Here is a 24,264-nt window from a genome sequence, read left to right as displayed (position 1 = left end):
TTCCTTGCTCTTTGGTTTCCCTGGTGAAACCAAATGGAAGATGGGGAGAGAGGCCTATTTCTTTCCTGTGACATTACTTCACACTGGTCATACCCTTCCTTGAGTGCTGTGTCACTGCTGTCTGAAGATGGTAGGCTGGTACTCTTCTTGCTTTGAGCCCTTCCCTCCAGGATATGCTCAAAATTGAATTGCTATAAATATCAAGATGGCATGTTGTCCCCTGAGAATCCCTCATGATGATGGCTTTTATACTTCTGCATTTCTCAGAATCACAAGAAGAGTGTATTAAAAACAGATTTCTGACATTGCCCCTGAAGTTTTGGATCTGGTGTTCTTTGGTGAGGCTGGCACATTTGTGGTTCTAACACATTCTTAGAAAGTGCTGACTCTGCTGGTGTGAGAGCACACCTAAGAATCAATTAGAAAGTACTGCTCTATATAGACACCTTTGTTTACAAGGAATAGAGCCAAGTAGCAGGTGGCTAAAGCTGCCAGGAAACCACTCCCAACACTTGAAAACAGCTGGTTTGAGAAATAATTAATAGGACTGCTTCTATCAGTTAGGGTCACAACTAGAAACAGATGGCATACTTCAAATAGGGCAAGTCCCTACAACCAATCAGTAAGTGTGCAAACCTCTCTAAGCCCTGCCATTTTGTACTAAAGACACAGGTAAAATAATTCAATTCCCCCATCTCCACACATACTCCCTCAAAGCAACAGACACAAGGTCGGTTTTTGAGGTTACGACCATCTGGCCATGAGCTAAAAGGCTCAGCAGTAAGCAAGCTGTACACACTGCAACTTGGACTTTTCCTTCCCAAGAAAAGCCCATGGCCTTGCCTTCTGCATGGTACTAATTGATCATCACTCACGTCTTCACTTAAAGCATGACTCTTCCGAGTTTAAGGATCCAGTAATGCTTTTCTGTGATGGATCAGACTTTTACCGTAGTAGGCTTACTTCCTTCTGCTGATCTATGGCCTATTTCTCTACAATCTACCATAACAACTCTTCTCTCTTCAACACATGTACAGAGGGTTTATCTTTCCATTTCTGGGTGAGAGGTTGTCGGCATTCTTGCTACATTCTGTTTCTTCAAATTCCTGTCAAAAGAACATTAAACTGATGCACTGAGATGAGTCTTCATTTCATGCACCAGTGTCCTTTCGAGTTATCACCATCCTTTTTAAAAATGATTACTCTACTTCTTATGTATCCTCACCTAAACTACATAGTGTTTAGCTTTCTAGTTTTGAGAAAGTTCTCTACAGTCTCTATTTCTTACCCCATATTACTTTTCTAGGAATCCCTCATACTCTTATAGGTACCATGATCACTTCACACTGGACAGTTTACAGTTGGACTTTGTGATTTGCATAATTTCCTGTTGCTGAACATTTGTGTGCTTTCTTGTAGATGTGTCCTGGCATATATCTTGCAGAATTCTTACTGGCTATATGGATTTATTTTTAGAAAGTAATATTAAATAGTTTCTATAGTAGTTTTATTAATGTACAATTCCACCAGTATTATAGAAAAATTCTTCTTTTCCATGTCTTTGCCACCTTTGTTACAAGCTGACATTTTCTTTCTTTTTGTGACAAGGTCTCTCTATGTAGTCCTGGTTGGCTTGAAACTCACTATGTAGACCAAGATGACTCCTAACTTACAGAGATACATCTGCCTCTGCTTCCCAAATGTTGAGATCAAAGGCCTATACCACTGTGGTGGCATCTAGCATCATTTTTGATGCAGGGTATTACTGTGTTGCCCAGATTTGCCTCAAACCACAATCCTCCTGCTCCTACTTGGCAAAGTACTGGGATTACAAATGTGTGACACCACACCTGGTTGATGAAGGTGATTGTGGTCAGTTTGCTGATGCTATTAATAAGAAAGGGTATTGAGGGCTCAGTGGTGAAGAGCACTGACTGCTCTTCCAGAGGACTCGAGTTCAAGTTCCAGCACCCCCATGGCAGCTAACAACTCTTTATAATTCTAAGATCTGACACCCTGACACAGACATACATACAGGCAAAAACAACAATGCAAATAAAATAAAAATAAATAAATTTTAAAAGGTTATTGATATTTTAACCTTCATTATTATTTTAAAATCAATTCTACTTCTCCAATGACTAATGAAGTCAGTTACCCCATTCATGTTCACTGTGCCAGTGCTGTGTAACCGTTCCCTTCAGAATTAAAACGTTCCTTTCTTCCTGGGAGCTTCTTAAGCAGGAAGATAAACAAATCAAAATAGCTACACAAAGTCCCCCAAACTGACAAGACTCACCAGCCCCCAGATACCCTCCCAAACAACAAAACTACTGAGAGTCATGCCCACACAAGTCAAACTGTGAAGAAGAATCTGATACCAGACCTGCTTAGCTGACTGGTAGAAGCAGAGACCAGCCTAGATGTCTGGAAGAGATTTAGGACCAGTCACTTTGAAAGGACACTCTCCAACATTTGGGCTGCCTTCAGGCTCTGCAGTGTGCTCCAGTTCTTGTGGCTGTCACCCATGTTGTGGTACTCATTGGTGATACAGCTGTCCTTGAGTCATTTGTGTTCCTGTAAGTAACCCCTCATGTGTATTTTTGTAAGTAATCCCAATAAAACTCATTGGTTTACGAAGTTGGACTTTGGTCTGTCATGGGCTTCCTCTCTGGAGTGAATAAGTGTGTGTGTGTGTGTGTGTGTGTGTGTGTGTGTGTGTGTGTGTGTGTGTGTAGGAGTGGGTTCTCCAGGAAAAGTTTTGTCAAACAACAGTTGTTTTCATACAGTTTCTGTACCCATTACTCCTACAGAGGTATCTTAACATAACAAAATATTTTCTCTCACAGCTCTGTAGACCAGAAACCCCAAATCAAGAGACATTGGCAGGGCTGCAATTCCTAGGAAGGCTCGCAGGAAGCTTTCTGGCTTGTCATCATCTTTGCACCTTGTCATGGCTCCAGGCATTCCTTAGATTGTGGCTATATAACTCAGCTTCTGCTACTGGCTTCTCATGCCTTTCTCCTCCAAGAGTCTTTCCAGAGGACTTTATACAAGCATTAACAATTACTTAGAAGCCAGGCCTTGGTGGCGCACGCCTTTAATCCCAGCACTCGGGAGGCAGAGGCAGGTGGGTCTCTGTGAGTTCGAGACCAGCCTGGTCTACAAGAGCTAGTTCCAGAACAGCCTCCAAAGCCACAGAGAAACCCTGTTTCGAAAAACCAATTAAAAAAAATTACATAGAAGACCCAAGTCAAGTCAGATTTTTGTTGCAGTTGTTTCCATGGATGGGGTCAATGTTTTCAGCAGCTGCAGTTATTTTATAATAAGGTGACTACACATTTAAGTATAAAAACATGATCTGACATGACAAAATGACTCAGGGATAGAGTTAATGTTTAGGTGTTGCAGATCACAACCAACATATATCATTTAGAAAGAATTAGGAAATCCATATTAACCTTCCTAATTTTCTAGCAGCATGAAATACATGGTACCCTACAAGTAAGTCATAACATGCAATCATGTATGCTTAGAAGTTTATCTCTAGGCAGGTTTGACTATAAACAGAAGTAACTTAGGGCATTCATTCATTCATTCATTCATTCATTCATTCATTCTGTACTATTGATCAGGAGTACACTCAATCAAACATGACATCATGGAATGCAGTGGTGCCAAGAAACACTAAGATAGTGTTTCATTCACCAGGTGGATGAGTTGCATTGTCCTATGTGTGTTCTATGTGGTTAAGGAAGCTATGGGCACAGTGGTTCATTTCAAGTCTCTTCAGTCCATTGTACAAATTAGCCCCTTGTGTGAGAGTCAATAGAATCCATAGTTTCATGTCTAGTAAATTGTGCAAATACATAAAAAAGAAATCTATAGGGGTCTCAGAATAATCCAGTTTTGCAAAATGCATTGTTCTGCTTTGCACAAGGAAGGAAATAATTGTGGAACTTAAGTCAACTCATCATTTCTGGACCTTCAGGGCTTCCTTTAGAAAAGTGACATTTAGAGGAGGAAATATAACTATGATTTGTTTTGTACTGTGTTCACTTTTTTTTTAGATATTTGTTTTTGGAATAATTATTTGTTGCTCTAGGAAGTCCCTAGACCAGCACTGTCCAAAATAGTAGTCATTACTGCATGTGGCCATTTAAATTCCAATAAAATGAAATATATTAAATTCAGTCCCTCATTTCACATGCACCACATGTCAAATATTCAATAGCACCATGCAGTGTACCATAGGCATAAGATTCTTCTGGATAATGCTGCTGAAAATATTCTACCCAGTCTAGTCCATGGTACTAATATTCATACTAATATTTAATATTCTGTGGTTCTGGTGTGTGTGTATGTGTGTGTGTGTGTGTGTGTGTGTGTGTGTGTGTGTGTGTGTGTATGTGTGGGTGTGGGTGTGGGTGTGGGTGTGTGGCAGGTGCACAAACACACATTGATGTGGAAGACACACATAGGGTGTCTCATTTGAGGGCTTCCCACTTTATTTATGGAATCCAGAGCTGGTGGACTGATCTAGTCTGTCTAACCAGTTTATATGGGAGATCCCCTTTCCACTGAGCCATTCCTCCAGTACTCATCCATTATTGATTATTTTCTTACAGTATTATTGGGAGGAAACCTTTTTTTCCCCCTAAAAATTTTGTCTGAGGAATGATCTCCTCTGCTCAAAATTGGGCAGCTAAAAGCATCTCACATTGTCTCTAAAGTGAGAATGTTGGGAACAGCCCGGCTGAGTGCGATGGCACAGCCTCCCTCAAGAGGTTGCATTTAAGGTGTCTACTAGGATTAGAGTCTACTTTAAAACTCTATGTGTGGCTGAAGCTGACCACATTTTCTCATTTCCCACCATCTGTGAGGTAATATATAACCAGGCCAGTCTGTCCTCAGCAAGAATCCCATACACGTGTTTAGCTAGAATCCCACTCACCCTGAGCCACATATTAATGATGTTCCACTCAATTTTATTTCCAGGTGAGTGCCATCTCTCTCCCATACTGTAAAGTCCAGTACAATAGTTCCTGTAACTGTTTCAAGAGTCAGGATAAAGTCTGCTTTACCATTTGAAGGAAAATTGACATTCTTTTCACTTTAACACTCCTGGAACAACTATCAAGTAGAGAGGAAAATTAAAGGGACAATTACTTATCGTTTGTCATTCATGTACTTTCCAGGCATAGGAGAAAAATAAAAAAGCCTTTTACAAACCGCTTCACAGAAAAGGGAGCAGGTAGCTGCTTGAGCTCAGTTGTTCTCCCCTCCTAAGTATACAAATCCACACAGCCTGCTTACAGAGCATCCTATCTTCAATGACAACACAGTTATTAAAGGACAAAGCATGGGCAGAAGAGGCCACAGTGAGTACAGGCTCATTTGGGTTTTTGGCCTGGTATTTGATATTGGCAATGGGAGCCACCAACAAATTCAAATTCCAAATGTCATGGACTTGCTGACAGTGGGTGCTTCCAGCTGATTAGCTTAGCCTCTGGTAATTATTGGATATCTGGATTTAGTTAACATTTATTGGGATAATCATTTCTGAGCAATCCTTGAGAAAATATCCTAGAAAATTTGGGGGAGTTCTTGAGAGGAAAAACCAGGAGTGGTTAAACAAGTGAAATTTCATGGTCTTATTTTGTTTGGCATTGTGGTAGAAGAAAAGGCAGCCTGCTATCCTAAATCACTTTATAGAGAACTTGTTTTCTCATTGTGAGTGAGGGACTGAACTGAGGTTGTAAGTCCCAAATGGATGGTATGATGATGGGAGCATCGTCTTTAAAGTGTCACCAAGGTTAAATCAAATCATAGTGGTGTCAAGCCAATAGTTCCTTTGCAGAGGAGGAAGATACCAGAAGTCAGTTTCCCTCCCTCCCTCCCTCCCTCCCTCCCTCCCTCCCTCCCTCCCCTCCCTCCTTCCCTCCTTCCTTCCTTCCCTTTCTCCCTCCCCCCTTCCTCCCTCCCTTCCTCCCAATACAGAAGAAGTAAGTACCACTGTAGGACAGAGCAAGGACATATAATCTTTAAATCAGGAAGAGGAAGAGTGGCCTCAGCAGAAATAACACTGCTGGCTTCCTGCTCTTCAACTTCCAGCCTCTAGAATTGTGGGGAAACAAATCCCTGTGGTTTAAGACACTCAGTTGTATTTTGTTTTGTTGCCTGAATAGGTTACTTGTCTCATTGCTTTAGCAACAACAACAAGACAAAACAAAACAAAAAACAAACTGACAGAAGCAACTTTAAAAACAAGAGATTTTATTTTGGCTTACAGTTTCAAGGCATACCGTCTACCGAGGCAGGGACAGTGTGGAAGCAGGAGCAGGAGGCAGAAAGTGATGCCTGCTTCTGTTCATCTCACTTTCTCCTTTTTTATCCAGTAAGGAACCCATACATGGAATAATACCACCCACATTTAGTGTGGGCCTTCACACCCCAATTAACATATACTGGATAATCCCTCATAGACAGGTGGGGAGACTTGTTTCCATGGTGATTCTACATCACCTCAAAGCTAACAGTCAATATAGTAACTATTATAAATACCCAAGCAGACCAACATTATTACAGCTGAAGGAAAACTTCAAGAATCGATTTCCATTTTTTTTGTCATTAGTATCATTTCCTGTTAATGAACAAGTGGAAGAAGCAAGATACCTAAAGCAGTTCTTAGTATGATATCCTAACCTGACAATGTCCTTACAGATAATATTCCTAGTGTAACTTTATTAGAAAAAATACACCCCCCAGGCCCCAGCATATTTGCTCTAGCATCTCACTGGCCACAATTGATTCACAGGCCTTCAATGAGGAGTAGAGAGCTCCTATCATTCCTTTAGATATACCATCTGTTAGAGAATAGACGTGGAGGACATCCCAATACGTCATTTTACAAGTGAGGTGCTGAGAGTTTCTGGATAAGATTTGTTTAAAAGTGATACCAAGATAAGAGATGGGATCTAGTAGCACAAATGTGCAGATGAGGGAATAGTCCCAGGGTAAAATTACTTGCCATATTGTATTAGTCATTTTTCTGTCACTGTGAAATTCACAGAAGAGATTATTTACGCTTACAGGTCCAGAGGGGTAGAGTCCACCATGGCATGGCAGCTGGAGTACCATGTTGAGCGCTCATGTCCTGAGCTGTAAACATCAATCAGATAGAGTGAATTAGAAGTGGCTTTAAACTTTCAAAGCTCTTCCCCAATGATACACATCCTCCAACAAGGCTACACCTCCTATACCTCCCCAAACAGCACCACCAACTGGGGACCAAAAAGTTCAAATACATGAACCTATATGGAAACTTCTCATTCAAGCTACCACATATCTATAGACACAGGTGAAAATAAGAAAGGATAATTATCCTGCTTACTCACTTAATAAAAAAAAGAAAGAAAGGAGAATTAAAAAGAGAAAGGAACACCAGAAAATCCAGACTAAGAACGTGAAATGCAAAGTAAAAATTAAAATGCTAGAGGTGAAACCCAGAGATGGTCCTTGTCAGAATTCACTGAAAATCATTTTCTTTTCTTTTCTTTTTTTTGTTTTTGTGGTTCAGACTGAGCAAGTTAAAAGCCAGATGGTGACTTTGAATTTAAAAACAATGTGTGTCCGTGTATGCATATCTACCTAGGAAAATAAGTAATCCAAACAAACAATGGATGCGTGACACATATACTGCTACACACAATCAGGGACCTTCCCGCTCATGAGGAATTATTTACCACACTCAGCAGAGCTACTGGGAAGGAGAATGTTTCTCTGGCTTCAACTTTTTTTTTTTTTGGTTTTGGTTTTTGGAGACAGGGTTTCTCTGTGTAGCTTTGGAGCCTATCCTGGCACTAGCTCTGGAGACCAGGCTGGCCTCAAACTCACAAAGATCCACCTGCCTCTCCCTCCGGAGTTCTGGGATTAAAGGCGTGCGCCATCAATGCCCGGCCCTGGCTTCAACTTGACAAGCTTTTTTACCCCCTTCCAGGACAGTTTTCAAACTACAATGTGGCTGATCATTAATGTAGAACAGCCACGGTTCATAAAGAGTGCAGATGAGGAGCAGGCTCCAAGGAGCTATGCTGCATGACAGTAGACAATAATGTTGGTTTTGCAGCCAGCCAGCTGAAGGTTTTAGTCCCAAAGATTGAGTGATCGTATCTATTGTATACTTCTATACTTCAGTTTCTCATCTGGGAAACGAGGGTAGGGGATTAATGACTAATGCCTTCTAGAATTTTGTATTAGGGACTTTTCAGAACTGATTTAAGGAAAGAAAGATTTATTTTAGCCCAAGTTTCCAGGACATTGCCATATATCATGTCATGGAAGAACAGGTCAGTCCATTGAGTGGAATAGAGTGGCTGAGTCCGTATCCTGGTGTCAACACAGAGTAAAGCCAGAACCAGGGGTTGGGCTATGGTCCTTAAAGGGCTGCCCCTCTTGGCTTGCTCCTTTTAGCCAGGTCATATCTAATACATTTTCCACAGCCTCCCAAAGCAGCACCACCAAGCACAGAAGAAGAACTTAAAACAGGAGTCTGTGAGGGCACTTTAGAGTCTAACCATTAAAGACTTTGTAAGAAGTAATGGATTATATATATATATATATATATATATATATATATATATATGTGTGTGTGTGTGTGTGTGTGTGTGTGTGTGTGTGTGTATGCATGTACATATATATATATATATGAGAATATATGTATATAATGTAAACATATATTCTCTTTATATTTCTCATATTGTGTGCATCTTGAATACAGCCATAGCACAAGTGGCTCTGAAGTAAATACAATGTTGCTGATTGTTGCTAATGCTGCAAAGCTTCACAGCTGACCTGGGAGTGGCAAGGTGAATTTCAGGAGAATGATGTTGTTTCACTGTGTATTTTTCAATGAACTGAAGATATATTCTGTATTTTTTTAACCACATAGCCACCAACAAATGATTGGTAATGCCTCCATGTATTTTCCTGACTGAATGCTTATGGTCTCTAAAATTTCAGCATTAGAATGAAAGATTATCATTAAGATATACTTTTAAGAAAGCCCTACTTTCTCCGATTTGGGAAGGGAGGGGAAACATCAACACATTAACACCTCTAGAGTTAAGCACAGCTGAAGCTCACCAGGTTGAGCAGTTGTGTGGCCCAAAGTCTCTTTTGAAGAGTATAAACAAATCCCAAAGGAGAGCTGGATTTGATTGCAAAGGATAAAATAATGTTGAGATACTTCCTGCCATCCCCAGATGTGTGTGTGTGTGTGTGTGTGTGTGTGTGTGTGTGTGTGTGCACATGCGTGTGTTGTTTGTGGCGGGGGAGGGGGTGAAGAAGGTGACAAAGGGAGTGTGACAGACCTGAAAGCTGCATAGACTGAACGACAGGGTGGAATGCCAGAAGTCAGTCAGGCTTACGGAGAAGTATTTGGTTCTATGGCTTTCCTAAAAAAAAAGACTTAGAACGCTGTCGTCTTTAAAATTACAATTTGCCCTGTATTCTGTACTCAGCAAGATATAAAACAACTAAAAGGCTGTGTTAATATTTCTTAATCACTTGAACACACCTCGCCTATTAGGACTCCAATCTTACATAATTTCACTTAGCATGTTGTTGGTACTTGAGAAATATTTGCTGAATGAGTGAATCCTTTCATGATTCTGCTCCCCTCCCCCATACTTTAGAAGTGACTCAGTCCTAGAATGGGAGCTTGGGATTTAATGCTTGATGCAGAAAAGCCGATATATATATATATATATATATATATATATATATATATATATATACTTTTAAATGTATGGTGACTGGAACAGTAGCCAATAGCCAAATGTGTGTTTTGAACGTGATAGGCAGTTAGGAAGATTAAGAAATTGAATGTTAATTTAATTTCATTTTAATCAAAGAAGCCACACATGGCTAGCCCATATCTACTACATGGGTTAGGTAAAAGGGTTTTGTTCAAAAGAACTACTATCAATAAAACGTAAATTCCTCTGTGTTCTTTTAAAATCGAAAGATCTTGGCTTGCCTAAGCAACTCTAAAGACTGGTATATCAAGCCAAATTGACTGGTGCGAGTAACAGTGCCTCGGGAGAATTTGCGTCATTTTGAGGACTTGTACTATGTGGTCAATTTCTAACATCAACCACGGACCTAAAAGGAGTGCTGAGCATGCGTAGTCTCCACAGTGAAGTATAGAAGTGGGCTGGGTATTGACATGCTTGCTTGACAAAACAGTCTTACTTTGGATTGCTCCCCCACCCCTCGCAGGAATCTGGCGCTTTGCGGCTGCCCCTAGATATGCAGGAGACTCTAAGGTTCTTATTCCATCCTTCTTCCCTGCGCCCGGCCCGCCCCCAGCCTCCCAAAGCCTCTTCATTTCTTACTAGAAACCCCAGACTGCAAGGGAAAATATGGGGCCCAGGTGAACAAGTGAAGTGATAGAAGTACCTTTTAGGTGCTCGCTAGACACTAAGATGCTCAGTTAAAGCATCTTATCTGCACGAATGAATGTTTCCGTGTGGCAAACAGATGAGACCCAGTAAGGTTTGCTTTTAGTGTACAGTTTTTATCATGTGAAGCAGACATTGGTCCCATACTTTAGGCGGGGCCCTTCACTGGAGCTTGGAGCAATCCTCAAGCTTCTGCTCACACACAGTACTCAGCCCCGTCATCTCTTTCCCTACTGTTTGACACCCCTAGCTTTGTTTGCTCTTAACCTCTCACAGCTTATACAGACCAATATATTTACGCAAACGGATGAAAATATATTGATAGAAACTGCCCCCCCCTTCCAGGCTCCTTACAATTTAATAGCAATCTTTTGGGGCAGTGTCAATTTACATAAATGGCTCCCTTTGAATTTCATGCTGTCTGTTTAGGAGATGCATTTTGGGACTTTAGTGGCATAAAAAAAAATCCCATAGCAGATACTTTCCCGGAGCCTGGTCGCTTATATAAAAGCGACGCGTTCATTTATAAAATACACTTCAACAGGGTTTGTATTTTTATACATCTATGTGGTTTCGAGGTGTAGACCACTGATTTGTGTATTAGCCACCACTAGCACTACAGATCACTTCTAAGACACGTTAAAATTGGCTCCGCCCCCGTCTCTTCCCCTTACCCCTGGTATGATTCAGACCAGGTCTACAAACAGGAACATTTGCAAAGGATTTGGAGATTAAAAATACGACGCTGTGATTTTCACCAAAAAAGACCACAAACAGCGATAGACAACAAGAACTATTTAAGAAATCACATCTCAAGAAGTTGGAGGACGACAAAGTCCGAGTCGTCCAGGAAGCCTGCAGAGACTGATCCCGCTTCCGCCCTGCAAAAAGCCGGGCAGGCGACACGTTGCGACGAGTTTCAGCTGCAGAAGGGGAAGAGCATCACCTGCAGTCCGAGGCGTGGGAAACGCTGCCCAACCGGGTTAGGAAGCCCCGGAGGTAAACGCAACGCGGAGAGGGGCCCTGGAGGGCTGATCCGGTGCTGAGTGCGAGGTAGCCTGCGCTCGGCGTAGCTCCAAGACTCGGCGGGGAGGAGAGGGGTGGGCATTTCATCGTGGGGACGGCTGCGACCAGGGAGATCACTGCAGCCGGGGAGCCCGCAGCAGCTTGGGCGTCCGCAGCTGCAACTGACTGGGAGGCCGACTGAAGCCGGAGAACCCCTTCAGCTCCCGGGAGTCGGGGGCGAGGCGGAGCCTTGACGTCACCTCCCCTCCCCCAGCCGCTCCTGGAGGGAGGAGTGGGGAAAAGAGGCTGAGATCCGCCGCAGTTGCCGGCCGTAACTCCTCAACTCGGCAGCTGGCTGCCTAGACATGTCCTGACAAACTTCGATTCTCCTCGAGACCTTCTCTTTTCTCTCCAGACCTCGTGCGCCCGCTCTCTCTCCACCTCTTTTGGTGCTCAAACTTTCCCCGGGTCGGAAGCCACTGGAAATGCGACCACCTAAGTCCCGACAGCACTGGAGGCTCGCACTCTGGTTGGGGATATGTTGAAGATCCAAGGGAGGCAAAGTTGGTATTTCGAGCCCGGCTCCTAACAGAAATCCAAACGGCGTGGGATTTACCCAACTGCCGGGGACTGTAAGGAAGAGCATCGAGGACCGGGCTGCTGTGGTGAGTTCTTTGTTCAGTGCATGCCTTGTAGAATTTAAGTTTAAACGTAAATGAGATAACCTGGAGGTGTTTCGCTGTAAGTGAGTGGGGGAATTTATGGGGGATCTCGCAGGTTCTGCGCTCAGGGAACAGGACTCCCCCGCGGCTTTTACGGGGCGCGGGAGTATAAGACAAGCATGCGCAGCTTTTGGAATTCACAAAATACACACAGAGCACTGTTCAAAAGAACTTGAGAAGCGAAGCCGTTTGTGCATTATTTTCAGTGTAACTTGTTACAGAAATGGTGCCCAGGGAGGGCGCGTTGAGAACTGGGTGATCTGCAGGGGCGCAGCGCCCTCTAGTCCGAGCATCAGGCAAGGCGCGCTCCTAGCTCTTAGCTAGCTCAGTACAGACCTCGAACTTGGACCTGCCCAGCACTCTAACGACGTGGACCAGACAGAGCTCAAATGCTTCCACCCCAGCCTTCATTTACACCGGTCCACACTTAATACATTTCCAAAACTCGTTTTGGGTGGACTGGGTGCAGAGGCCGTGCTGGGGGAAATGTTTTTAGGGGGAACAGTCCCCCTTCCACCTAATTTCCTTGATGCTCCGGGGACAGGGTCAAGGAAGATGGACTATTTAAAGGACGTCCGTGGAACTTGAACTATACTTCTCTTCATGTGAAGGTAATTCGCTCGTAGCCAAAAAGGTATGTCTGCATTTAGTTTCGTTGGTGGCTAAAGAATTAGCAAAATGTGGCAGCCTAAGAGACTTCGTCTTTGGCTTTCAGTGTGTCCTGTAGCGACCAAGTGCAACTTCTTCCAGGCAGTGATATTTATCAGTGAGCCTGGATAGTTAGGATTCTTAAGAAGATATTTTTGTTCCTAGTAAACAAGAAATATATATGTATATTTTTGATATATATATGTATATATATATATTATAATTTTTTTCTCATGAATTCCTTTGTACCACTTAGAAAATCCAACGATTTAATGTTAGGGAATGGTGTGTTTTTATACTTCTTCTTGTCCTTCTCCTCTCCAATCATCACTACCCCAGGCCTTCTCACATCCCCTCCCCCAACGGCTGGCTTTCTTGTGTGGCTGTGTTTTGTTGAGAGTTAAAATTCCTTGAGGGTCGCAAACCGGTTCAGCTTGGAGATCAGGTCGTTCATTTTCTCCGCGTTCCGGATACGGAACTGACCGTAACTCAGCGAGCACTTTGTGCAGTTGTAGCCGCGGCCAGACGAGTCTTTGGTTTATGATGATGTTCGTATTTGCTGGGTGTTGTGAATTTGTGTGTGTTCCAAACAGTGAGCAGCGGGGAATGGAATCAGCACACCCATTCTGCAGGCACTACCTTTTCTTCCTAAGCGTAACCTGCTAGGCACCGTTATTATTATTATTTTCAGTCAGCTTCCTTTAAGGTGGCTTAAGAAGTGACATTAACTTTGAGCCAAAGAAATGCTTCCTTAACTAGTCTCACTAGCCCCTGGCTGCTGTGCGGTTCGCCCTGCAGTCTCTTCCACCCGCTCCTAGGGAAATCTGGTCTCTTTGTCGTCGCGGCTTAAAATGTTCAAGCCCCACAAACTTTCCGAGGTCAAGTCCTCCCTCTTCTCTGGGTTGCTCCCCAAATCGAGTCTGGCTTCGGCTGACTCTCGATTGCGCTTCAGCCGGTACCTGGAACTCTGCCCACGCCGGGAATGGGACTTGCAGCCCCGGGATGCGCTGTCTGAGCGCTCCGGCGCCAGAGGGAGTTCTGCAAGTCGGGCTCCTGCTAGCCAGGAATCTCCCATTCTCTCTGGAGAACCTGTAGCTGTGGGGTCGGGATCTCAGACTGCGGGACTCTTGGGGGCGGAATTAAGCGCTGAGAATGCGCACAGGGAGGCTCAGCTGCCTTTGTCTTAATAGACGTGGGGGTGGGGGTGGGGGTGCGTCTGTCCTGGAGGTCCAGGAGGGTCTGAGGTCCAACCGAGTCTGCATTAACAGGTCTCGGGAAAACTTATGCACCTCCCTTTCCCTACCGGGCTTAATGTGGATTTCAGGAGGAAGTAAATTCCGACCTAACTGCATTCCTTTCCAGACCCTCAGTAGTTTTTCACTCCGGTGGCTGCAGACTCGGAGCGAGGCATTCAAATGCCGATTTGGGGATTTCCTGGAGGTTGGTGAAAGTCTAAAGAGATGCATGGGGGTGGGGGTGACCCTTACGTCTTAGGTGACTTCTCCTCCCCCCCTTTACTGTCTTTTTTTTGGGGGGGTAAGCAAATGTTTCCCCTTTCCTAGCAGGGAACATCCAATAAAATTCCGCGCAGCAGCAGAGCTCGAAATTCTAGACCAGACTGCCCCTGTCGCACTTCTGCCAGCTCCTCGAGGGCGCTCGCCTCGTTGCACGCCGATCTTGGTAGTCCCCGGGCACTTCTGACCCGGGGCGGGGCGGTCTCGAGCCGCTCTCACTCAATCCCGGAGTCTCGGCGCTGGAGAAACGAGAGCCGGCGCAGGCAGGCGTGGCCGCGGGCGGAGGGATACACACCGCGGGTAGCTGGGCGCGCGGGCCAGGCTGGACGCGGCGGGCCTTGGACGGCCGGCGGCGCCATGCGGACGTGCGAGCCCAGTGCGGCTCCCGGCACAGCGGTCTCCCGCCCCCGGGCGCGCTGAGCACCCGGGCTGTGCGCCCGACCGACCGCAGCGCCGCTACTTGGAGCCAACTTTGTAGTAAGTTTGCTGGGGGTGGAGTTGAGCCCGGGGCCCCGGGTGGGTGTCCTCCCTCCCACGCTTTTCTCGGGCTGCGCCGTGGCGGCGGCTGGAGCCCGTCTCTTTGCCCGGGCTCGCACAGTTGAGTGACCGACCGCAGCTCCAGGATGCGGAGGCGGAGGGGTGGAGGGAGCGGAGGGACGTGCGGGGAATGGTGATTGCGGAGTCCCGGACGGGCGCTGCGGTTCTGGGACCAGCGCGGTACTCCACGCAGCGCCAGACTGTCTGACCCTGGTGCACGACTACCCGCTCCTGGTTCGACTCCTGTGGGTCTCGGCTTTGGAGCGTTTCCCAAGAACAGAGATGAAAGCAGAGCCGATCACTTGAGCGTGGGATCTTTGAAATGGAGTCGCAGAGTTTCTTAGATGTTGTGTGCCCGGAGGAGTGCAGCGCCGAGGTTGAATGCGGCTCCTTTGCTAGGCTAAGCCGCGGGGAATTGTGCGGCCGGGAACTTGTCTGTTTTCTGCAAGATAAACTTGTGAGGTCTTTATAAAGAGAGGGTCTGCTTCACAGTCCTCACCATGCTTCCCTTTAGGAAGCTAACTTTCGGTTGTCTTTAAGACTCCCAGCCCCCCCACTCCCACCCCCCACTGATGGGAATTGCAGGGCCTTGGAAACAAGGAGACAATTGTGTGCTGTAGTAAAGTAAATTTGCAAATATTTTCTATGTAGTTAATTTTTTTTCATATGCCTGCACTATGGTTTCATTAAGTGGCTTTTGTTAAAGCAACTCCCGAGTGCTTGGTAAAGATTTAAAAAAAAAAAACCAAGCTGGTAATTTGCATAGACAGTTTCAATCAGAAAAGATTTATAAGGTAGTACTTTGCAAAAGTTCACTTCTGATGCTTCGTGTATTCTATACTTAATAGTTTAAGGACATATTTTTTTCTGTGCTAATACTAAGGAATGGTAATGTTTTTCACACCAGTCTGAGCGTTTTAGCTATGTTATCCAACTATGTCTCCATTTGTTGCATGTACTCTCGGGTTATATTGGTTCATTCTAGGTTATTTGGCTTTGTGTCTTGGGATCATTGCTCTGATCAAGCAGTTAGAACTTGCCCTCTTTCCTTGTTCTTTGTTTTAATTTAAGATACATATATTTAAAACATGTTTTAGGAAAAAATGATGCTACTCCCAGTATTTTACAAGCTTAGTATAAGTTTTGTTTAAAAGTTTGCCTTTGTGTGCCCATTTCTTGAAAACTTAGCATCTTAAATGACCAGGGTCTTCTTCCGCCCCCCCTTCCCACTGTGAAAGGAAGTAAGGTTGTTAGGGGGCCCTTCATAAAGTCATTTGGGCCACCTATGAATTCATTTTTGAGGGTAAGTAGTCTCTAGATCTGTTTTTATTGGGTTCACATCATGTATCAATAGACTGGTGAGTTAAACTCATACTAAAGATGTGTGCTCAGAGTAATAAGGTTTTCATTTGAATTAGCTCCGCCTTCTGAGGGTACATCTTCAGATTCAGCTCTTGGGCCCCCAGTGGAGAAGTCATTTCCTTACGTGTTGAACTGGAAGGGACCTAAGCATCCTCTGTTTAATGTTATTAGGAAGTTTCCTGGGACTGCTTGTTTTCCATCCAGGACTCAATAAATAAAATCAAATTGGCACACTATTGCATTCAGTGCTGTCTAGGTGACTGGTTTGTAGCCTGAAGGACCTGAGTGAAGAGAGGAAGCCCCGGGGACTCTGCATTCTGATCTTCATGGGACTGGGAATTTACAGCAGCAATGTATTTTTTTCAGATGAAACCAAGGGCTATCTTGGAAGTCCTGTTCTTAGACTCTAGAAAGGTGTTTTCCAACAGCAACATATATAATTTAAGATCAGAAACTTGCTACAATAATTTAAAATATAAATTTTAATTTTATGGGTGTTTTGCCTGTTTGTAGGTCCTGTGTCATATGTGTTTCTGGTGCCCACAGAGGCCACAAGAAATCCTCTGGAAATGGAGTTACAGATAGGTGGTAGTGAGTTGTCACGAGGGTGCTGAGAATCGAACCTGGGTTCTTGGGAAGAGCAGCCAATGCTCTAAACCACTGGGGCATCTCCAGTCTTTTCCTCCACTTAAAAAAAAAGAAAAAAAAAAGCTCACATTTTCCATTTAAGTGCTTCTGAGACTCTTGCTTCATTCCAAGAGATGACCATATATGTGGAGATAAATACATTAAGTACTTACATGCTCTGCATAAACCCTTTGGAAATTCAGTTATTATTTTTGCCCTTCATATAGAGTGTTAAAACATACAGCCTTGTGACAAAGCTGCTCCAAGACACTGATGTGGCATCACCTGGAGCCAGTTCTGAAGGGTTTTGAAGTGGTGGTCTCATTTTAGGCCAGCTAGGAATTAAGAGTCATTTAAAGGGTCAGCATCTGTAATGCTGTTGCTGGCCTGGAGGTCGTCCCTGAATTTTCTGTTTAGGGGAGCAGAAGCATTTTTATATTATCCCTCTGTATACCCCCTCCCGTTTATCTTGCCTTCTGTTCTCTATTCTTAGTCCTGTATCCACCTGTCCATTAGTCAGTCCAGCAGCTATGGATCTTCTCTCCAAACAACAGGGCTTAGGCACAGTATACACAGGTGAACAAGTTAGGTTTCCTGTCCTTAAACAGCTAACGTCCTGTGAGGGAGGATAAATCATTCAGTGTAGGAAGAGGTCTGTTACAGTCAAAATAGTACATCATAACACTTGAGCAAGCTGGGGCACCTGGAGGAGGTGGGTTAGGATGAGTTCCTCATTGTGGGGGCGTCGGGGGAGATCAGGCAAGGGAATGTACAAAGTAGTGTGTGCATTGTATGGCTTGATTGTGGTTGGCTGACTAGGGAGAAGAGACGGTAGCTGGAGCTGCTTCTCAGGTAGGTTCACTGGAGTTACTGTCTTCTTTTGGCCAGGTTGGAACACAGAACAATAAATGACCGTGGCAGAAGTTGGCTTGTGGAGACTGGAGGATAGTTTCTTTATGGGGCAAAGGTTAAGGACAAGAAAACAAGGAAATGCTGAAGAGAAAGGTGAAGCCACCAAAGTGTATTAGAAGAGAGAGTTACGTGTTCACCCTCCTTCAGGTGGGAGGAGGTGCAGTTGTCACATTATGTTAGAGCCCTCAGCCACTGCTCGGAGTCCTGGGCTCAAGACAGCGTGGCCTAGGAGAAAGTGCCTTTAGTTTGAAGTAGCTGATACTGGGGAGTTACATTAGATAAGCAGGTAGACTTCAGATTATCAGAATTCTTTGGAATAACCTAATAGGAATAAACCAGGGCAGGCTCAGTGGTGAGTACCTGCTTATATCTTGCAGAGGACCTGAGTTCTGTTCCCAGCACCCACATTGGTGGCTTGCAACCGCTTACATATTACACAGCTGTAGGGGATGTGAGACCTCACGTGTATGTACCCCCCCCCATACATGTAGTTTAAGATAAAGTGAATCTAAAAGAGAAGAGTAAACTGAACTAGCAGGTAAAGGGAGAAATAATCTATTCAAATGAGGGTATAAAATCAGAAAGAAGTTTGAGTAGACTCAATGGGATGGGGTGAGAAAACAGGTTTTTTAAGATAGTTAAAATACTGGGCCTGAAGGAAGCACACACACGAACCAGGTGGTAACAGCACAGGTGTGTGTGTGTGTGTGTGTGTGTGTGTGTGTGTGTGTGTGTGTGTGTGTGTGTAGCCATTCTGAGAAATTAAAATAAAAATTGACAAGTCTAGGTAATGTTTTATGAATGGAGGTTTGACAGGAATAAAAGGTCATCTAAACTCTGAATTTGAGGGGATGAGGAGAAAGGGGTAGGGGAGCGTGGCAGGGAGCTGTAAAGACTGTATTTCAACCCCCAGTTTCTCAAAGAAATGGAGTCTGTAGGATTAAGTAACCTCCCTGACTTCAATGCCAAAAGCTGGGGCTAGATTTCATTCTGTGTTGTCTGGTGCCTTCCTTTGTGTTTGATTCTTTGGCTTGCAGATTTGAGTGACATAAAAACTCTTCCCTGGAATGTAAGAAAGTACAGTGGGCAGGCAGGGTGTTTGCAGTGGGAAGTCATCAAGAAGACATTTAACTTAGACAGACGGTACTTTGGTACTTGGGAAGACTGTTCTCTAGGTACCTGAGAGGCTGGACTCAAGTATGGGCGTTTCTGTTGGAAGCTCCAAGGATGAGGTCTTTAAGGCAACAGTCCAGGTTGTGTGTAGGAAGACAGCTGGGAGGTTATGTGTACCATACTGTACCCTGATATGACTGAGGTATAGAGAGAATTCAGGAAAGTGTACTGTCTCTTAGGTTGTTTTTTTTTAACGTGTTGCAGGTTGCTTTTCTGTTTTAGGCACTCGGACAATGGAAGGACACAGGGTGTTGGTTAGGGAGGTGGGCTGCACGAAGCATGGCACATATATATTATATGGGAGATCTGGGAAGGTGAGCACACAAGAAGGCCCTTTGGTTTGACATTAGCTTGTGATGCCTGAAGAAGCTGTGTGTGTTGCCAGGAAGGATGTGAAGGAGTTCTGTAAGGCATTTGAGGATAGCCGTGGTTTTGAGGTGGGGGTGGGGTGGGGAGAGGAAATGTGAAAAGAAGTCAAAGAAGTGCTGAGAAAGTACTTTTGATGGAGATCTTTGCCAGTATAAAAGAAAAATAAGGGTGTTAGTTTAGAGGAAATGCGGGGTTGAGAGAATGTATTTTTAAGCAGGGAGGAACCTGTGTTTATAGACTCAGCAGAAGATCCCAGCAGGACGGGGTTGCTGAGGTGGGAGCCATAGAGCTTTAGAAGTTAGTTTATGGTGTCAGGATGTTGGTCCTATCTCTCCGGTGTGGGAAGAGAATGGGACTGATTCTCCAGGGCCGAAGGAAGGTGGTAGACTCTCGCCCTGACTTTACTCTTGTGGAACTTTCACCTTCCTGACTTGCCATTTAGTGAAGTACCCATACATGCACCTGAGTGCGCAGGGAGCACAATTTGGCTCTTACCATGCTAATTTGGGAGTGGAAGAAGTAGCCATGGTAATTGCCGTTTACTGTTCCAAAGCATCGTGTAAATTATTCCTGTCTGCAGAGAAAAGCACATTAGGTGATAGGGAGTTAAATCACAAGAGATGAACAGCCTGTTTCTGTGGGCAAAGTTTGTCCCAGAACGTGGGTGTGACAAGCAGAGAGTGAGCAGCATAAACTTCATGGCCCCAGCCAAGAAGAGAGGGGAAAATCCAGGGATGCCTTGTCACCAGAGACACCTGTGCCTCCGCACTTACTGTCTTGACCTTTGTCAACTAGAAAAGCCGGCTTCATAATTCTAATAGCCTTGTTCTCACAGATTCATGTACATAGTCAATTATATTTTATATACAGATCATCAAAAACCGTGTTTACATTTCTTAGAGTGAGAAGACCTTTAACTTTTACTTTGGGGCCAGTGAAATGGCTCAGTGGGTTTGATTTCCGGAGCTCACATGGTGGAAGGAGAGAGCTAAACCCCGCAAACTACCCTCTGACTTCCATGTCCATCCTATCCCGTGCTCTTAGCGCATGCATGCACTCACGCATTGCACTTGAGCACTCATGCAAATGAGTAAATGTATTTTTGTGTTTGTTTTGTTTGGAGCGGGTAAGAAAGGGAATGCTGAGGTTTTCCATTCTGACGAAGGTTGCAGCCCTGTACTGTGTGTGTCAGGTACTTGAAGACTGTCCTCAGATTGGAATCAGTTGTTGATCCTTTCAAAGAAATATTTAAGAGAAGTCGTGCTGGAGTAGTCATAGCGTTTGTCTCTCCGGTTAAGATGAAGAACATAGAGAGTTACCAAAGGTAACTTAGTGCTAAATGCCAAGCTTGAAGCTGCCATTCTAGTTCTAGGTCCCCTCCACTTTACTGAAAATTCTGTTGTGATGGTTAAAAAACAAAATAAAACAAAACTGGAGTATACTCAGAAAACAGAGTCTGCTTGTGAGTTCTTTGTTGTAAGAATAGAAGCCCCAATGATTGCTTCCCTGCTGAATTTATTAGAAAAATAGACTTTAGTGCCTTTTGGGTTTCTCATTGTAATTATTTCTGGAAACCACCAATGATTATAACTGAGGAACAGTCTTCTTTTTTTGGGGGGGTGGGTGGGGGAGATACCTTAATCTTACAGGTCATTAAATGTTTTACCTAGTACATAGTATTCTTTTAAAATAAGCCACTTGCATTCAATTTTTTTTGACAGCTTGTGACATTGCTTTGAAAATGTGATTTTCTTTACCATTTAGAGATCCTTAGAAACAACAAACAAACAAACTTTAAGAATGGCATTAAGGGGGTGTTGGCTTAGTGACCATGCCAGGGCTTAATAGGTGTGAAGCATTGGGCCCACCAGGAAACAAAAAGTGATAGTAAAATGAACATTAAACACTAAACTTGCTAATGCTAAAGAGTGAGCATGTGGATGGGTGTGGGTGCAGGAAACTTTAATTTTGGTGCTTTTTTTTTATTTTGATCTCTCATGGAGTGAAAAGTTCAGTACATTCCTAATATGTAGAGGATAAAAATGACCACTTGTGTGTGTGAGGGTGGTGACCTCTCTCTCAATTATAAGTCTTAGCATTGGACAGAATTCATGAGTTTGGGGTGCTGCCATGTCTCTGAAACATGGGAACTGCTTCTAAATCTTAAAATTTTAGGTGGAAATAGGTGAATCAGGAAAAAGTCCATTTTTTTTTTTAGGAGATATTATTAATCCTATAGGAATTAGTAGTTAAGTTCTCTGCACAGACGCAGCATGCCCATTGTTAAAGAATGTGCATGAGTAGCAATTGGCAAATTTTACATGAAGGTCTCTAGTGAAGAAATATGAGGATATTAATATCTTACCAGAAAAGTTATTTTTTCTTGTATGCGCATGGGTTTTAGAAATCAACACTAAAGATGTTGATTTCTCCAGGCTCCTTTCCCCTGAAGGCTGAGCTCAGTACACACATTCTGTTTTCATTTTGGAAAATAGAAATTAGAAGTCACAACTTAATTATGAGTTCATGCCCTATGACCACCCTCTAAATATCAAAGGATAGCCCGGGCTGAGGTGATTTTTGAACCTTAATTTTCATAACTATGAAACTTAGATTAACACACTTTTTAGACAGAAAGGTGGCTCTTCTCCCCTCCCGTGTAATTGCTTGTCTTTCATAGGGTAACAGCTGATTATGACATTTTATAGTGAAATCCAAGGCTGCAGTTCTTTAGTAATACTTCTGTAAGGTCAGTAATATCCCCTAAAAAGTGATTTTGTATATGGTTGTATTTAGTAATTTCACCTAGTTATAATGAGTGGCATTCTCTTAGCAAATTCAGAGTTTAAAGGAAACAAATCGGGCCGGGTGGTGGTAGGGCACACCTTTAATCCCAGCACTCAGGAGGCAGAAGGCAGAGGCAAGCTAATCTCTGTGAGTTCAAGGCCAGCCTGGTCTAAAGTGAGTTCCAGGACAGCCAGGACTTCAAAACAAAATAAACAAAAAAACAGGAAAGAAAAGAAATCTGGCTGTAAATGCTGGTCAGAGTGGTTCAGGAAGTCACTCACCTGTGAAGTGTGCTGTGGAGCCTGATGATTATGGAGAGAGAGAGAGAGAGAGAGAGAGAGAGAGAGAGAGAGAGAGAGAGAGAGAGAGGGAGGAGGAGGGAGGGAGGGAGGGAGGGAGGGAGGGGGGAGGGGGAGGGAGGGGGGGGGAGGGGTGTTTGGGGATCCTGAGAGATGCAGCAGGGGCTCTCTTAATGGGGAGAGGACAGCTGTAATGTTTATCAGTTGGGATTTCTCTTATGACTGAGGGGAGGGGACCCAGGGCCTCTCTGCATCATGGCAGAGGCTGGCATACACGGGGCATGCCCAACTCTGTATGTTAGGCCTCCAAGCACTCAAAAAGACTGCTTTCTGGAGTTTCTTGTCAGCCTGTTTCTAGTTCTTAGTTTCCTCACCTACCTCACTTGTTGATTTGACTCCTTTGCCTTTCTTCTATTCTCTTACTGCCTCCATCTTCCTTACCTGGCTGCCCTCCCCTTCATAGCTTTAAAAGTTGTCCTTATTGGCTGTGATTTCTCAGATTATTGCCTCCAGGCTGGAACCCTCGTACTTAACCAAGACTGCCTGCCTGAAGGCTTTATTTGCATAAGCATAGCCTCTGTGTGTTAGTAACCTTTCTGCTGCTGTGAGGAATGCTTTAATTTGGTTCTTGGTTTCTCTCCTTGCTCCATTGGCCCTGTTCTTTGGCCCCATGATGGGAACTTGTGTGAGAAGGCCTTTTACCTCCCGTTGACTAGGAAGCAGAGAGGTGGTGGTGGGGAGAGAGGGAAAGGAGCTGGGAGTCCCTATAGCCCCTTCAAGGTCACGCCTCCAGTGATGTAGCTCATTCCTTTAGACCCCACCCAGCTCTTAATGATTCCATCATTGCTCAAGGGTGCCACAGGCTAGCTACCAAGCCTTTGATGTGTGGGCCTTTGGGGGACATCTGTGGTAATCTGAACTGCTGACCCCATTTCCAGATCATCCTTTTATTCTCCCTTCCTGCTAGCAAAGCTACTGTCCTTGCTCAATGCAATGGTCCAGTCTTGAAATCTTTGATACTTTTAGGTTCCTTTCTGTCTCTTCCCTTCAGTTCACCAGAGAGTCTTACAACAGATGTAGTTTGAACACTTCTCCCCGCCTCCTGCATTAATCATAATGGGTCCATCTGCCTGCCTCTCACCTGTCTTATTGCAGCAGTCTGGGATTGGGGATGCCCTCCCCCCAACCAGCTTCAATCCATGCTGCCCACATTTCTCAACACAGATTCCAGAGGGATCCCTTCTCATAGTCAGTGACCACACATCCCCGCTCCAAATCCTCCTGCAGTTTCTCATCTTATTAGGCGTAAAATTTAGGGCCATAAAATGTGGTTGAGTAAATTTATATAAGATGGTAAGAATGGACAAATTAACCTCAGAATTCTGAATTGTGAGTTATATTCTCCTCCTGAGAAACTGTTGGCTTCTTATTTGACTCCTTCCAGAGAGCATCATAAGAAAAGCAGGAAAGGGAGTGACCCTGGCTCTGGAGAAAAGTGACAAGATCTCAGATGAGATGTCGATGAGGTCAATGTCAGCACTGGGATGTCATGTATGTCACTTGTATGATGTGTGGAAGATGACGCTGTTCTTCTTCAAGACACAGTCCCAATCTAATCATAAAACATGACAAATTCCAGTGAGTGACGATGCTGGCTCCTTAGTCACATAGTTATGTGAGATGCCAATGCAGAAACTCTACATAAATGTAAGATGATTTTACAATGAAACTGAATTTTTTTCTCTCCCAGCCTCTGCCCCTGCCTTTGTTCCCTGCCCCACTGTGTGCCAGCCCTACTGTGTTCCAGCCTCAGGGAACTGTTTGTTTGTTTTTCTCATTCCACTGT

The 24,264-nt window shown here is 44.2% G+C and overlaps 1 protein-coding gene and 1 long non-coding RNA gene across 6 annotated transcripts in view; one reads left to right on the top strand and one right to left on the bottom strand.

Moving 5' to 3' along the window:
• Window positions 1-6,259: 6,259 nt before the first annotated feature.
• Window positions 6,260-11,750, bottom strand: LOC118239642. The gene is made up of 2 exons (XR_004772332.1): window positions 11,410-11,750; window positions 6,260-7,161 (listed from the first exon to the last, which is right to left on the bottom strand). It is a non-coding gene; the product is annotated as an uncharacterized LOC118239642 (long non-coding RNA).
• Window positions 11,751-11,792: 42 nt separating this feature from the next.
• Fat1 (FAT atypical cadherin 1) overlaps window positions 11,793-24,264 on the top strand; it is a 119,372-nt gene continuing 106,900 nt past the window's right edge. For 3 of the 5 annotated variants that reach the window (XM_027391168.2, XM_027391167.2, XM_027391164.2), the window contains exon 1: window positions 11,793-12,133. The gene's annotated coding sequence lies outside the window, so the exon portion shown is untranslated. Of the gene's footprint in view, window positions 12,134-12,734; window positions 12,825-14,664; window positions 14,830-24,264 lie in introns of those variants that run through there. The other 2 variants (XM_027391166.2, XM_027391165.2) reach the window with 2 other exon arrangements.

This window comes from Cricetulus griseus (assembly GCF_003668045.3).
Source record: "Cricetulus griseus strain 17A/GY chromosome 1 unlocalized genomic scaffold, alternate assembly CriGri-PICRH-1.0 chr1_1, whole genome shotgun sequence".
NCBI lineage: Eukaryota > Metazoa > Chordata > Mammalia > Rodentia > Cricetidae > Cricetulus > Cricetulus griseus.
The sequence above is the reverse complement of the archived record's forward strand: the minus strand, read 5'-3'. Positions and strand labels throughout refer to the sequence as shown.